At 40.0% G+C, this 16530-nt stretch overlaps 1 pseudogene; it reads left to right on the top strand.

Annotated features, from left to right (window-relative positions):
• Positions 1–15751: 15751 nt before the first annotated feature.
• Positions 15752–16318, top strand: LOC102948627 (annotated as a pseudogene).
• The last annotated feature ends 212 nt before the right edge of the window (positions 16319–16530 follow it).

Below are 16530 nucleotides of genomic sequence, written 5' to 3'. Positions count from 1 at the left end.
TAAAGAATTTCATAATTTCTCTTACTCCTTTTTTTCCCCTCTTACTCCTTTTTTAATTCAAGATTTACTAACAGTATGTGCTTAGGTTCCAGACATTTGGGGATTTAAAAAGCTATCCATGGGGTGCCTGGGTGGCTTAGTTGCTTAAGCGTCTGCCTTCAGTTCAGGTCATAATGTTGCAGTCTGTGAGTTTGAGCCCCACATGGAGCTCTGTGCTGACAGTTCGGAGCCTGGAGCCTGCTTCAGATTCTGTGTCTCCATCTCTCTCTGCCCCTGCCCTGCTCATGATCTATCTCTCTCTCTCAAAAATAAATAAACATTAAAAATTTTTTTAAGCTATCCTTTAATTAGTTATTTCCCATGTGATTGTGTTACAGTCATGGAACATAGGCTGTGTTATACTGATGCTTTGAAATGTAGTATTGGAGTGCCTGGCTGGTTCAGCCCATGGAGCATCAAACTCTTGATTTTGTGGTCATGAGTTCAAGCCCCACCTTGGGCACAGAGATTACCTTAAAAAATTAAGAATAAAAATAAATTTAGAAAAAATTAAAATGTAATATTAAGACTTCTTTTGTAAGTTAGTACATAGTCATCTTTTGTAATGTTTCACATGTACTAGAAAAAGCATACTATCTGTTTGTTAGATGTAGAATTCTCCATATACAATACACTGAACTCATTGTATTATTCACATCTTCTGTATCTCTGCTTATTGTGTCTGCTTCATCCATCTGTTTCTAAGAGAGCTCTGTAAACATTTCCAGTTCCAATAGTTGATTTATTTATGTTTGTTCCTAAATTTATTGTTTTTTATAAGTGCAAAGGGGAGAATAAAAGTACTTTTTCACATGCCTCTAATGAAGAGTATGAATTACCACATGTAAAGCCTATATAGAGCATGCCTGGCTCTACTGAGTAACATAGAAGTTACTCAATACGGTTAACTATTACTATCTATCTATCTATCTATTTATTTATTTATTTTGAGAGAGAGAAAGAGTTGGGGAGGAGCAGAGAGAAAGGGAGAGAGAGAATCCCAAGCAGGCTTCAAGCTGTCAGTGCAAAGCCCAATACTGGGCTCAATCCCACGAACCAGGAAATCATGACCTGAGCTGAAATCAAGAGTTGGATGTTGAACCTAATGAGCCACTCAGGCACCCCTGATTTTATTTTTAAGTAATCTCTACATAAAACTTGAGCCTTGAACTTACAAGCCTGAGATCAATGGGGTGCCTGGGTGGTTCAGTTGATTAAGCCTCTCTGACTCTTGATTTCGGCTCAGGTCATGATCTCATGGTTCATGGGTTCAAGCCCCATGTTGGGCTCTGTGTGATGTTGGGCTCTGTGTGGAGCCTGTTTGGGTTCTGTCTCCCTCTCTCTCTGCCCCTCCCTTGCTCTCTATCTCTCTCAAAACAAATACACATTAAAAAAGTTAAAAAACAAAACAAACAACCCTAAGATCAAGAGTGCATGCTCTACCAGCTAAGCCAGCCAGGTAACACTTAACTATTACTATTTATATATTTTGAGCCTATATTGCCAAGCACATTTATGTTGGTTATGTTTTCTTGCTTTCTTTATTTTATCATTATGTAATGCTATCTCTTTGGTTCATAATTTTTGCCTTGAATTTTATCGCATAGTAAAACCCCAATTTTGGGGCACCTGGGTGGCTTAGTCAACTGAGTGTCTGACTCTTGATTTCAGCCCAGGTCATGATCTCGCAGTTCTTGGGTTCAAGCCCACATCAGGCTCTGATGCTGGCAGTACAGAGCCTGCTTCGGATTCTCCCTCTCCCTCTCTATCTCTGCCCCTCCCTCCCTCATCTGTTCTCTCTCCCTCTCTCTCAATAATAAATAAAATTAAAATTTTTTTTATCAGTGAAGCTAAAAGGCAATTGACAGAATGGGAGAAGATATTTGCAAGTGACATATCAGGTAAAGGGTTAGTATACAAAATCTATAAAGAACTTACCAAACTCAACACCCAAAAAACAAATAATCCAGTGAAGAAACGGGCAAAAGACATGAATAGACACTTCTCCAAAGACATCCAGATGGCGAACAGATGCATGAAAAAAATGCTCAACATCACTCATCATCAGGGAAATACAAATCAAAACCACAATGAGACACCACCTCACACTTGTCAGAATGGATAAAATGAACAACTCAGACAACGACAAATGTTGGCAAGGATGTGGAGAAAGAGGAACACTTTCACCCTGCTGGTGGGAATGCAAACTGGTGCAGCCACTCTGGAAAACAGTATGGAGGTTCCTCAAAACACTAAAATTAGAACTACCCTACAACCCAGCAATTGCACTACTAGATATTTATCCGAAGGATAAATATGTGTGCTGTCTCAAAGGGGCCCATGCACCCCAATGTTAACAGCAGTGCTATCAACAATAGCCAAAGTATGGAAAGAGCCCAAATGTCCATTGACAGATGAATGGATAAAGAAGATGTGGTATATATATATATATATATATATATATATATATACACACACACACACACACACACGATGTGAGATATATATATATATATATATATATATATATATATATATATATGGAATATTACTCAGCAATCAAAAAGAATGAATCTTGCCATTTGCAACTACGTGGATGGAACTAGAGGGTATTATGCTAAGCGAAATTAGTCAGAGAAAGACAAATATCATATGACTTCACTCATATGAAGAATTTAAGATACAAAACAGATGAACATAAGGGAAGGGAAGCAAAAATAATATAAAAACAGGGAGGGGGACAAAACACAAAAGACTCTTAAATATAGAGAACAGAGGATGGCTGGAGGGGTTGTGGGAGGGAGGGAAGGTCTAAATGGGTAAGGGGCATTAAGGAATCTACTCTTGAAATCATTGTTGGACCATATGCTAACTAACTTGGATGTAAATTAAACAATAAATAAATTTAAAAAGTAATAAAAAATATAAACAACTATAAAAAATTTTTTAAAGATAAATAAATAAATAAAACCCTAATTTGTTTTATGTTTATTTTTTATCCTGGCAAAGTGTTTCCCTTGATCACACATTCAGTTTTAGGGAAACCATCCCTTTTCTTTTTTTTAAAGTTTATTTATTTTGAGAGAGAGAGAGAGAGTGGAGGAGGGGCAGAGAGACAGGGAGAGAGCGAGAATCCCAAGCAGACTCTGAACTGTCAGCAGCGGAGCCCAATGTGGGGACTCAAACCCACGAACCCGTGACCCAACCTGCAGTTGGATGCCTCACTGACTGAGCCACCCAGGTGCTCCTGGGAAGCCATTTCTAAGATCGAGATTGAAGGACAGGCAGTTTATTAGTGACTGCTCTTGGGATTGGCAATTGCAGGAAAGAAAGGAAGCAAGATTGGCCAGATGGAAAAGTTGATTGCTGAGCAGTCACAGTGCTTCAACTAATTGTGAAGGGAACTCTGAAAAAAGGTTACTATCTGACCCTCTGTAGAGCCAGTGTTTTACCAAGGCATGTGACATACTTGCTACTTCCTGCTCAACCAGTCCATGTTGCATGATGTTATCAACATAGCAGCTCAACATAGTGATGCTCTGAGAGATGCCTAGCTGGTTAGGTCTCTTCAGATCGTTTAATGACAGAGAGCAGAAGAGCAAACATGCCCCTCGGGTAAGACTATAAATGTACATCGTTGCCTTTTCCAAGTGAAGGTGAACTGTTTCTCGAATGTGTACTGTTTCTTTTCTTCTTTCTGATAGGGATGGAAAAGGATGCATTTGCCAATTCAAGGATTGCATACCATGTACCTGTTCATCTGCTCTAGCAATGATACCACATCAGGCAAGGCAGCTACAATTAAGGCTACTACTTGGCTGAATTTACAATAGTTCACACACATCCTCCAGTATCTGTCTGGTTTTCACAAGGACCAGAAATTGGTGAATCAAATGAAGATATTATGGAGACTATTACCATTGTTTTTTTTTGTTTTTGTTTTTGTTTTTTAAACAGTCCAGGGGTCTTGTATTCTTTTTACACCTGTCATGAATCCATAATGAATGGGTTCCAGCAGCTCAGGCTCCTTTCTACTGGTTGTCATAAAGTATACTTCTCTGGGTAAACAGGCTGGGGCTTCAATTGAACCCAAGTACCTTTCTCTTTGGGCTTCTTTCTTTTTTAAGTTCATTTATTTTGAGAGAGAGAGAATGTGAGCAGGGAAGGGGCAGAGAGAGAGGGAGAGAATCCCAAGCAGGTTCAGCATTGTCAGTGTAGAGCCTGCTGGGGGGCTCAAACTCATGAACCGTGAGATCATGACTTGGGCGGAAATCAAGAGTCAGACACTTAACTGACTGAGCCACTCAGGTGCCCCTCTTTAGCTTCTTTCTTGATCATTTTCCTTCACACAGTTCAGGAAGCTGTCTCAGCTCTTAGAGTGCTTGTTAAATGCAGTATGTATATTAATTCTCTCAGCAAGAATCTTGCCCTTATTTGTTTACAACAATGCCAAGAGCATGCTGGGTAACACTGTAGACTGCTCCAGTTTTGCCATGGGAACATTTGTGGGGCATTCCTTTTTGAATAGTGCCCATTCTCTTGATGTCTACAATATTACATTTCTTTTAGATTCACACGTTAGTGGTGAAAGGAACAACTCCATGTTTTTTAAAAGGCTTATTTTCTAAAAATAAAATCTTAAAAAAAAATTTTTTTTTAATTTTTAAGTAATTTCTACACCCAAGGTGTGGCTCTGACAACCAAGATCAGGAGTCACATGCTCTAGAGTTGCCTGGGTGGCTCGGTCTGTTAAGTTGCCGACTCCTGGTTTAGGCTCAGGTCATGATCTCACTGTTGGTGGGACCACTTTGGGATCTGTGCTGGCAGTATGGAGGCTGCTTGGGATTCTCTCTCTCCTTCTCTCTCTCTGCCCTTCCCCACATGGGTGCACTCTCTCTCTCTCAAATAAACTTAAAAAAAATTAGCAAACTAGAAATAGGAGTTTAAAAATTTTTGATAGAGGGGGCTCAGTCGGTTAAGCAGCTGACTCTCCATTTTGGCTCAGGTCATGATCCCAGGGTTCCTGAGTTTGAGCCCCATATCACTCCGCACTGACCATGTGGACCTTACTTAGGATTCTCTCTCTGTAAAATATTGAAAGTTTTCCCTGTTTTAGAAAATGAATTATGGTGGGGCGCCTGGGTGGCTCAGTCGGTTAAGCATCCAATTTCAACTCAGGTCCTGATCTCAAGGTTTGTGAGTCCAAGCCCTGCATCAGGCTGTCTGCTGTCAGCAGGGAGCCTGCTTTGGATCCTCTGTCTCCCTCTCTCTCTGCCCCTCCCCTGCTTACGCACCTGCTCTCATTCTCTCTTTCTCAAAAATAAATATTTAGAAAATGAACTATTGTTACATCCTACAATGTGAATAAACCTTGAAAACATTATATTTAGTGAAAGAAAGCCCAAAATACAAGATCACATACTGTATGATCCCATTTGTATAAATTATTCAGAGGAGCTAAATCCGTAAAAATGGAAGATTGGTGGTTGCCAAGAGCTGGGGATAGGGGGAATAAGGAGTGTGATTGCTTAATGGACATGGGGTTTTATTATGGGGTGTGAAAATGATTTAGAGCTAGATAAAGGTGATGGTTGCATAATATTGTGAATGAACTGAATGACACTGAATTGTAATTTTCTTTTCTTGTAATGCATTTTTCTGGCTTTGGTGTCAGGGTAATGCTAGTCTCATGGAATGAGTTAGCACGTTCCTCCTCCTCCTCCTTTATTTTCTTTTTTAAGAGTTTGAAAAGGATTGGTGTTAATTCTTTAAATGTTTGGTAGAATTCATCAGTAAGCCATCTGGTCCTGACTTTTTTTGTTGGGAGGTTTTGGTTACTGATTCATTATCTTTACCTGTTACAGGCCTGTTCAGATTTTATGATTTCTGCTTGAGTCAGTTTTGGTAATTCCTGTGTTTCTAGGGGTTTTCCCATTTCACATAGGTAATCTAATTTGTTGGTGTACAATTGTTTGTAGTATTCTCTCACACTCCTTTTTATTTCTGTAAGTTTGGTAGTAATGTCTTCACTTTTACTTCTGACTTTAGTTATTTGTGTCTCTGTCTTAGACTAGCTAGCTAAGTTTTGTCAATTTTGTTATTTTCCACGAGGACAACATCAGGTTTCATTTATTCTATTATTTTTCTATTCTCTATCTCTGTTCTAATACTTATTGTTTCCTTCCATCTGCTAGCTTTTCGTTTAGTTTGCTCTTCCTTTGCTGTATCTTCCTCTTCTTTTTAACCTGTAAACAGTGGAAGGTTCTAGAGTTTGTCCTTGAACTGTTTTACTATCTACTCTCACTTTCTAAGTTAGGAAAGGGGGAAGATCCAGCAAAGAGGACAGAGAGCAAATGTTCAGTGAGGTAGGAGGAAAACCAGAAAAGAAGTGTCTCAGAAGACAAGCAAAGAAAGACTTTTAGTTAGCAGGCACTGGGGCGCCTGGGTGGCTCAGTCAGTTAACTGTCCAGCTTCCACTCAGATCATGATCTTGCAGTTCGTGGGTTTGAGCCTCTCTTTGGGCTCTGTGCTGACAGCTCAGAGCCTGGAGCCTGCTAGGATTCTGTGTCTCCCTCTCTCTCTGCCCCTCCCCGCCTCACACTCTGTTTCTCCCAAGAATAAATAAACATTAAAAAAAAGTAAAAAATATATAAGCAGGCACACATACTGCTGGGACAGCAAGAAAGATGAAGATGGAGAATGGCCAGGGATTTGGTCACATATGGAGGTTTTTGATGACAAATTTCTCTCACATGGTAGGGATTACACTTGATTTATAGTGTGTATAGTGAAGAGAGAAATGGAGAAACTATTGAAGACTATTAAGGTTTTATCAAAAGAACTCAAGAGCCAACCTTACAAGGCTTCCAATATAGCCATCCCAATTTAACAAAGATAATGACCACAGTGTAACACATTAAATAGATTTAAATTCATGAGTTCATAATGTTACTTAAAAAAAAATACTAGTCATTGTAAGATGATAGGGTACCAACCCACTATTTTGAAAACTCTAGATAAAGTATCAAACATTTATCTTGCCTTTTCTTACATCTTATTTATTTTTGAGAGAGAGAGAGAGAGAGCACAAGTTGGGGAGAGGCAGAGAGAGAGGGAGACACAGAATCCGAAGCAGGCTCCAGGCTCTGAGCTGTCAGCACAGAGCCCGACGCGGGGCTCGAACCCACAAACCGTGAGATCGTGACCTGAGCAGAAGTCTGACACCCAACCGACGGAGCCACCCAGGTGCCCCTATCTTGCCTTTTCAGCTACTACTCTGAGGGGAAGTTCTTCATTATAAAAATATGGCAGCTAATAAGTGAAGAAGGAATAATACAATGAGAATATCAGTACTTTGAGCAACAATAGAAAGATAACCAGATAGTATATGCCTCCTGATGTAAGAATTCACCACCATCTATGAAGTAGGCTTACTAAAATAACCAAATCCAGAGGCACCTGGTGGCTCAGTTGGTTAAGCACCTGACTTCGGCTCAGGCCACGATCCCGTGGTTTGAGAGTTCAAGCCCCATGTTGGGTTCTGTGCTGACAGCTCGGAACCTGGAGCCTCCTTCACATTCTGTGTCTCCCTCTCTCTCTGTGCCCTTCCCCACTCATACTCTGTCTCTCTCTTTCTCTCTCTTTCAAAAATAAATAAACATAGAGGGCACCTGTTGGGATGAGCACTGGGTGTTGTATGGAAATCAATTTGACAATAAATTTCATATTAAAATAAATAAATAAATAAATAAATAAATAAAATATGTACACAGCAATAAAAAAAATAAAATGTGACTGCTAGAAAATTATAAATAAATAAACATTAAAAAATTAAAAAAAAATCAAATCTGAATCTTAGCCTCTCAATCCAATACCAATTTGCAAGAAATTCATAAAACAAAGGAAAGACACCACTTGGCAAAATCCAGAACATGGGAAATTCTATAGGATAACAATCTAGTTTCTTCAACAAATAAATTGCAGGAGAAAAATACTCCAGAAAATTAACTGATGATCGTTTATCTATTTCCCCTAAATATCTCCAGGATACAGAATGCCTGAAACAGTCATTACAGACAGGGTTGGGCCATTTATAAGAGTTGGAGGGGCGCCTGGGTGGCTCGGTCGGTTGAGTGTCCGACTTCGGCTCAGGTCATGATCTCACAGTCCGTGAGTTCGAGCCCCGTGTCGGGCTCTGTGCTGACAGCTCAGAGCCTGGAGCCTGTTTCAGATTCTGTGTCTCCCTCTCTCTATGACCCTCCCCCGTTCATGCTCTGTCTCTCTCTCTGTCTCAAAAATAAATAAAAACGTTTAAAAAAAAATTTAAAAAAAAAGTTGGAAAAAAAATTTTTTTTTTTTTTATGGTACGCCTGGGTGGCTCAGTTGGTTGAGCATCCAACTTCAGCTCAGGTCATGATCTCACGGTTCACGAGTTTGAGTCCCACCTCAGGCTCAGAGCCTGGAGCCTGCTTGGAATTCTGTGGCTCTATCTCTCTGCCCCTCTCATGCTCTGTCTCTCACTGCTCTTAAAAATAAGTAAACATAACTAAAAAATTTTAAAAAATTTTTAGTTAGAAATGCTTTTACTCTCTCTAAAAGCATACTAAATTTCTTTTTATAAAATTTAAAAATCTGTTTATATGTTTAAAATATATCTCAAAGGATTTATAAGAAACTGCCTATAAGAAAGGGAACTGAATGCAAGATATCAGTGTGCATCCTTTTGTACTTTTTACGTTTTATTCATGTTTTGTGTAGTCAAACATAAAATAATCGGAAAGGAAAGAAGGAGGGAAGGAGACAGGAAGGAAGAAAGGAAGAAAGAGGGAAGGAAGGGAGGAAAGAAAATCTTCAGACCTATTATGTTGCTCTGAAATATCTACCAAGTGGGCTTAGTTCTACCCTCTGGCTAATCCCCCTTCTATATAACAACTCTTCAGATCTTTGAATATATTTCTTTTCCACTTTATTTTTTTAGTGTTTACTTATTTTTGAGAGGGGGTAGGGGCAGAGAGAGAGAGAGAGGAACAGAAGATCTGAAGCGGGCTTTGCACTGAGAACAGCAAGCCTGATGTGGGACTTGAACTCATGAACCACTAGATCACAACCTGAGCCAAAGTCAGATGCTGAAGTGACTAAGCCACCCAGGCATCCCTCTTTTCCACTTTAGTTTTCTTTTCTCCAGCTAAATGTTCCCACATACTCCCCTTATTCTTCAAGTTACTTAGTTAACCATCTCCTCTCTATTGCTCTGGACTCTCTTAGCTGTACATGGTCCAGTTTGTCAATGTGTATAGCCCAGGACTGAATATCAGATTACAGGTGGGACTATCACTTAGCACATCCTAAAGACTATGTCCATAAATGCAAACAAAGAGTAAATAAAATGACTCAGCAATTCCATTGCTGGATGAAAACATACATCCACACAAAAACTTGTACATGAATGTTTATAGCGGCATGATTCATCATAGCCAAAAGATGGTGAAGAAAACCAGAATACATCACCCCAAAATATGCTCTTTGACATAAAATTATTTTGAGCTAAAGGCAACTAAGAAGGAGCAAACACATAAAAAGCTCTCTCCCTAAAAAGGCAATTAAGAAGGAGCAAACAGGGGCGCCTGGGTGGCTCAGTCGGTTAAGCGTCCGACTTTGGCTCAGGTCATGATCTCACGGTTCGTGGGTTTGAGCCCCGCGTCGGGCTCTGTGCTGACAGCTCAGAGCCTGGAGCCTGCTTCTGATTCTGTCTCTCTCTGTCTCTGCCTCTCCCTTACTCATGCTCTGTCTCTGTCTCTCAAAGATAAATAAATGTAAAAAAAAAAAAAAAAAAAGGAGCAAACACATAAAAAGCTCTCTCTCTCTCTCTAACCTCCTTTTCTGCCTAAGGGCAGATATAAATTCTTTATTAGAGATGCTCTAGACTCTTATCAGTTCAGAGATGGCACCAGAGAAATCTGCAAACAAACCTTCCTCCCTTAGTTTCCTCCCATATGTTTACCTTCCTAGTTTGCTGTCCTTTGAAGCCTAAAACTCTTCTCCTTCATCCTGTCATTTGTCCATAAATGTATTGCTCTTTGTTGAAGATGCTATAATAGCCAGAGTTCTAAGCTGCTACTTTGAACTACTTTTCACTGAGTTTTCTCTTCTGTGATGTGTGCTGCATATATTAATAAGCTTGTTCGTTTTATCTTGTTAATCTATCTTTTTGTTAAAGAGCCCCAGCTGAGAACCTAAGATGGGTAAAATTTGCCTCCCCTACAATGGAAAAAACCAAAATGTCCATCAACAGAAAAATGCATAAACAAAATGTGGCATATCCAAACAATTAAATATTATTTGCCTATAAAAAGAACAGAGTACTGGGGTACCTGGGTGGCTTAGTCAGTTGAATGTCCACCTTCAGCTCAGGTCATGATTTCACGGTTCCCGAGTTTGAGCCCCGCATCACGCCCAATGCTGTCAGCACAAAGCCTGCTTTGGATCCTCTGTGCCCCCCTCTCTCTGCCCGTCCCCTGCTTGCGCGCTCTGTCTCTCTCTCTCTCTCCCGAAAAATAAATAAAATTAAATAAAATTAAAATAAAATAAAATAAAATAAAAAATAAAAAAAAGAACAGAGTACTGACACATGCTTACAACTTGGATGAATGTTGAAAACACTTTGCTAAATAAACGGGGTGCCTGGGTGGCTCAGTCGGTTAAGCATCAGACTCGGTTTCAGCTCAGGTCATGATCTTGCAGTTCGTGAGTTGGAGCCCCACATCCAGCTCTATGCTGACAGTGTGGAGCCTGCTTGGGATTATCTCTCTCCCTCTTTCTCTGCCCCTCCCCTGCTCTCTCTCTCTCAAAATAAATAAACTTAAATTAAAAAAAAAAGAAAGAAAACATTATGCTAAATAAAGAAGGCAGTCAGAAAGGTCCATGTATTATGTAATTCCATTATTATTAAAGTCCAAAATGGAGACAGAAAGTAGGTTAGTAGTTGCTTAGGGCTTAGGGAGGGGGGTGATGGGATAGAAGAATGATAGGAAATGGATACAGGGTTTCTTTTTTGAGGTGATGAAAATATTCTAAATTTGACTCCTGGATGGATGCACCGCATCTATTAATCTACTAAAAATTATTGAATTGTACACTTTAAATGGGTTAACTATATAATGTGTGAATTATCTCTCAATGTAAATTTTTAAAACAAAAATTTTTAAAGGAATAAACTGGAGTGCCTGGGTAGCTCAGATAGTTAAGCATCCAACTCTTGATTTTGGCTCAGGTCATGATCTCATCGTTCATGGGATCAAGCCCCATGTTGGGCTCTGTGCTGACAGTGCGGAGCCTGCTTGGGAGTCTCTCTCCTTCTCTCGTTGCTCCTCCCCAACCCCCCCTCAAAATAAATAAACTAAAAAAAGAACAAAATAAAAGGAATAAATTAACATCCTTAGTTTCATCACAGTATCACTTCATAATATGTTATTGCTAATTTGTCTTTCTGCAAGCTATTATTAAACCAGCCTATATTTGTTCATCAGTTATGAATTTGGGGCCTGAATGAATGAGCTTTCATTTATCTTGCCTAATTATCATCTTTTTCAGATTAATCATTTTTCTGGCCATTCTATTACCTTTTGGATTCTGATTATATTTTCCACTGTGCAAGTTATCTGAAATCAGATCACTGTAATTCAATGTTTTATTTACCATGTATATTCAAATGCTGGATTATTGCCATTGATTCTAATCCCATCTCTAGTTTTTATGTCCCAGAATCCATTCTCTGTACTGTAGTTTGTGATGTTAATAAAAAAGAAAGAAAGAAATCTCATCAGACCACTCCCTTACTTAAAATCTTTTTTTTTTCCTTAAAAAATTTTTAAAGGGTTTTCATTGCCTTCAGGGTAAATTACAATCTCCTTAAATGCTTTACAAAGCCCTAAACTGACCTGGCCCAATCGTCCAGCTTTATTTCTTACCAACAAGTTCCTTTTTTTTTTTTTTAAAGTAATCTCTACACCCAATGTGGGGTTTGAACTCACAATCCTGAGATCAAGAGTCACATGCCCTTCCAACTGAGCCAGCCCAGTGCCTCCTTTCTTACCAGTTCTTCATCCCACTTCCCGTATCTGCCACAAACTGACTCTTTTCTCTCAGCCTCCAAATATGCTGCTTCTTTTGAAACATTTTTTCCTTAACAAATATTTGTTGAACCCCTACTATATTGCCAGGCACTATTCCTGACCTCTTACATCACTTACAGTCTAGGGAGAAACAGATAATAGACAGTACACATATCATTATAACATGGAAGAAAAATACTAATAAAGCACAAGTAGGGTCCCAGACAAGGGTAATGGTGGGGGCAGGGGGACAGGTATGTGTGGTGGTGGTGGTGGTGGGGAGGGGAAATATCAGTGGAAGTGGCACCCTAGTTTTTGGGTTTCTCAAATCCCCACCAAAACAAAAAATAAAAACAAAGCGGAGCAACCAGTTGGCAAAACCAAAAATTCATGGGCAACATTTGCAACAAAACTAGGTGATCAGATATCACCACAAAACCCAAACTATTGAGCAGTGGGAACAAACTCCCAAAAGCCACAAGACCTGCTTGTTATGGGTGTTTATGCAGGAGAAACAGGAAGACACAGGGTGTCAGAGGGATATGAGAACAGATGGACCAGATGGTCCAAACAACCAAGGGAAGGCATGGCAGGCCACTCTGACAAGAGTTAAAATGGAGAGAGGTTTTGCCCTCTCCAGTAGCAAGTCAATTGCTACATGTCAATATGGCGTAAAGAGGCAGGAACAACCTCACCCCTTTGAGCTCTCCAAACTGACCATCCCAGGCTCCCCCCACCCCCTCATTTTTTTAATGTTTATTTATTTTTGGGAGAGAGAGAGAGAGAGAGAGAGAGAGAGAGACAAAGCGCAAACAGGGGAGGGGCAGAGAGAGAGGGAGACAGAATCCGAAGCAGGCTCCAGGTTCCGAGCTATCAGCACAGAGGGAGGGGCTAATGTGGGGCTCGAACTCATAAACTGTGAGATCATGACCTGAGCCTAAGTTGGCTGCTTAACTGACTGAGCCACCCGAGGGCCCCTCAGGGCTCACTTTCAGGATAGGTCCCATAGTGAAGAGAAACTTCTGAAAGAAAAATCAAACTTGATCAGGATAGGGACAGCAAAGACAAAGGAAGAGAAGGTCCAGATAAAGGCAGGGTAGGGGTATGAAGTCAGGAAACCTGAGAGCAAGCTGTATTTTTTAACATTACCCCCAAACAACAGAAACAGGAGCTCTGTCAAAATAGGAAAGCTACCTGAACAAATCCTTCAGAAAAATTAAATTCAGCTAAAAATGAGCAACAGGAAGTGTCAGATTAAATCCTGTACAACAAACAAACAATAAATAAATGCTCTACAAAATTACTATAAGAAAAAAGAGAATGGGGGGCACCTGGGTGGCTCAGTCGGTTAAGCATCCAACTCTTGACTTTGGCTCAGATCATGATCTCACACTTCGTGAGTTCAAGCCCCACATCAGGCTGTGCGCTGACAGCCCAGAGCCAGCTTGGGATTCTATCTCCCCCCTTGCTCTCTGCCCCTCCCCCACTTGCTCTCTATCTCTCTCAAAATAAATAAAAAATAAACTAAAAAAAAAAAAAGAAAAAAGAATGAAGAACAGAAAAATGTTTTTACAAAAAGAAAGCATGCCAGAGAGATATGCTCAGAAAGTAGAATATTATAATATTTTATTTCAAAATGAACTAAAAGACATCAAGAAAGTGATATGAGAAATGAAAGAATAACACAAATCAGAATATTAAAAAAACTAAAAAATGTTTGAAATGAGAGAACTCAAGGAAAAATTAGAAGTAAAAGAAAAAAACATTTAAAAATGAAGATGAAACTATAAGGAACACTAGAGCAAATAAACACAATAAATAATGCCTTAAAATTATCAAAGATGTGGGGCACCGTCTGGCGCAGTTGGTAGAGCATGTGACTCAGGTCTTGGGGTCATGAGCTTGAACCCCACTTTGGATGTAGAGTTTACCTAAAAGAAAAAAATATTGAAGAGGAAACAATTTTAAAGTAAAAAAAAAAAAATGAAGAAAGATGGTTCAAGAGAAAGTGACAAATAGTAAAGACATAGAAGATACAAAATTCTTGGCTCACCTTTTTATCCCCTTAGGCATCTTTCTTTGAGCATCTTCAAGAGCTCCACTAATAGGTTAATAGAAATCTCTGAAAAAGAAAACCAAAGCAAAGGCACACAAAAAAATGCCAAACAAAAGCAACCCAAAAGCTACTCAAGATTTTTCTGAAATTAAAATTTTCAAAACTAGGGGCACCTGGGTGGCTCAATCCATTAGGTGTCTGACTCTTGGTTTCAGCTCCAGTCATGATCTCACGGTGTGTGGGTTTGAACCCTGAGACGGGCTCTATGCTGACAGTGTTGACACTGCAGGGGCTGCTTGGGATTCTCTCTCTCTCCCTCTCTCTCTGCCCCTCCCCGCCTCTCTCTCTTTCTCAAAATAAAATAAAATAAAATAAAAATTTAGGGGTGTCTGGGTGGTATAGTCGGTTAAGCATCTGACTATTGATCTTGGCTTGGGTCATGGTCTTGTGGTTCGTAGGTTGGAGCCCCACATCAGGCTTTGGGCTGATGGTGCAGAGCCTGCTTGGGATTGTCTCTGCTTCTCTCTACCCCTCCCCCACTTGTGCGCTCTCTCTCTCTCTCTCTCTCAAAATAAACTTAATTTTTAAAAATTTATTTAAAAAATTCAAAAAATTTTCAAAACTAGGAGCACCTGGGTGGCTCAGTCAGTTGAGTATTCAACTTTGGCCCAGGTCATGATCTCGTGATTCACCAGTTCAAGCTCCACGTCAGGCTCTGTGCTGACAGCTCAGAGCCTGGAGCTTGCTTCAGATTCTGTGTTTCCCTCTTTCTCTCTGCCCCTCTCCAGCTCACTGTCTCTCTCCCCCAAAAATAAATAAAAACATTTAAAAAATTTATTTTTTCAAAACTACATATTAAAAGAACATAGAGAGGTGAGAATGCAAGCTGGTGCAGCCACTCTGGAAAACAGTATGGAGGTTCCTCAAAAAACTAAAAATAGAACTACCCTACCACCCAGCAATTGCACCACTAGGTATTTATCCAAGGGATACAAGTGTGCTGTTTTGAAGGGACACATGCACCCCCATGTTTATAGCAGCACTAGCAACAATAGCCAAAGTATGGAAAGAGCCCAAATGTCCATCAATGGATGAATGAATAAAGAAGATGTGGTATATATACACAATGGAGTATTATTCGGCAATCAAAAAGAATGAAATCTTGCCATTTGCAACTATGTGGATGGAACTGGAGGGTATTATGCTAAGTGAAATTAGTCAGTCAGAGAAAGACAAAAATCATATGATTTCACTCATATGAGGACTTTAAGAGACAAAACAGATGAACGTAAGGGAAGGGAAACAAAAATAATATAAAAGCAGGGAGGGGGACAAAACAGAAGAGACTCATAAATATGGAGAACAGACTGAGGGTTACAACAGGAGGGGTTGTGGGAAGGGGGATGGGCTAAATGGGTAAGGGGCACTAAGGAGTCTACTCCTGAAATCATTGTTGCACTATATGCTAGCTAATTTGGATGTAAATTTAAAAAATAAATAAATAAAATTAAAAATAAATAAATAAAAGAACATAGAGAGGGTAAGAATGGAGGCTCAAATTCCAACTGTGGCCACGATTTCCACTCTGGGAATAGCCCAAAACAGCAGGAAGAGGCCAGCCAGTCCTTCCAAGGGCAGCAGCTCGGGGGTTACAATGCCAGGAAGAAGAAAGAAAGTGTCTGCCTCTAGCTTTAGGTGGGGTATTAGCAGGGAAGCTGTGAGTGAAAATAAAGTGGTGCCCTCTGATTTCAGTACAGGATCTATGGAAAAAGCTGCCAAGCTATTGCATTTAAGGATCCAAACTCTGTGTGCACTCTGGCCATGGCGGCGCGGTAGCTGGCAAGAACAGAACCTGGAAGAACCTGAAACAAATTCTCGCTTCTGAAAGGGCATTGCTGTGGCAACTGAAGGATCCTAACTACTTCAGTATTGATTGATGCTCCTCCATCCTTTAAACCAGCTAAGCTATTCTGATGGTTCAGGTCTTCTTGCCAACTACTCTGACCCCCCAGATAAAGCACCATTGAAGAATTTTCCTATATTTGGAGGCTGCCATCCGACATCATTACTGGTTAAACTAGCCCTGAAGAAGGCCACAAGCATCGTTTCCTGAGCCTTGAAAAATGGAGACGAAGTGGGAAACCGTTTCAAAGGCAAACTTTGCACTCATGGTTTTGTTTCATGGAAATAAATGTATTCTGCTGTCAATCTGGAAATGTCAGTGCTCTGCCTTGGAAAAAATGTTTGGCTTTCAGGTTTTTTTCCCATTTTCCCTCCAAGGGAGGGATTTCCTGTTGAATGAAATTATACTTCAGAGGCATCTGG

Source organism: Panthera tigris, chromosome B4, assembly GCF_018350195.1.
Source record: "Panthera tigris isolate Pti1 chromosome B4, P.tigris_Pti1_mat1.1, whole genome shotgun sequence".
Classification (NCBI taxonomy): domain Eukaryota; kingdom Metazoa; phylum Chordata; class Mammalia; order Carnivora; family Felidae; genus Panthera; species Panthera tigris.
Note: the sequence above shows the minus strand (reverse complement) of the source record. Positions and strands in the feature narration are given on the sequence as shown.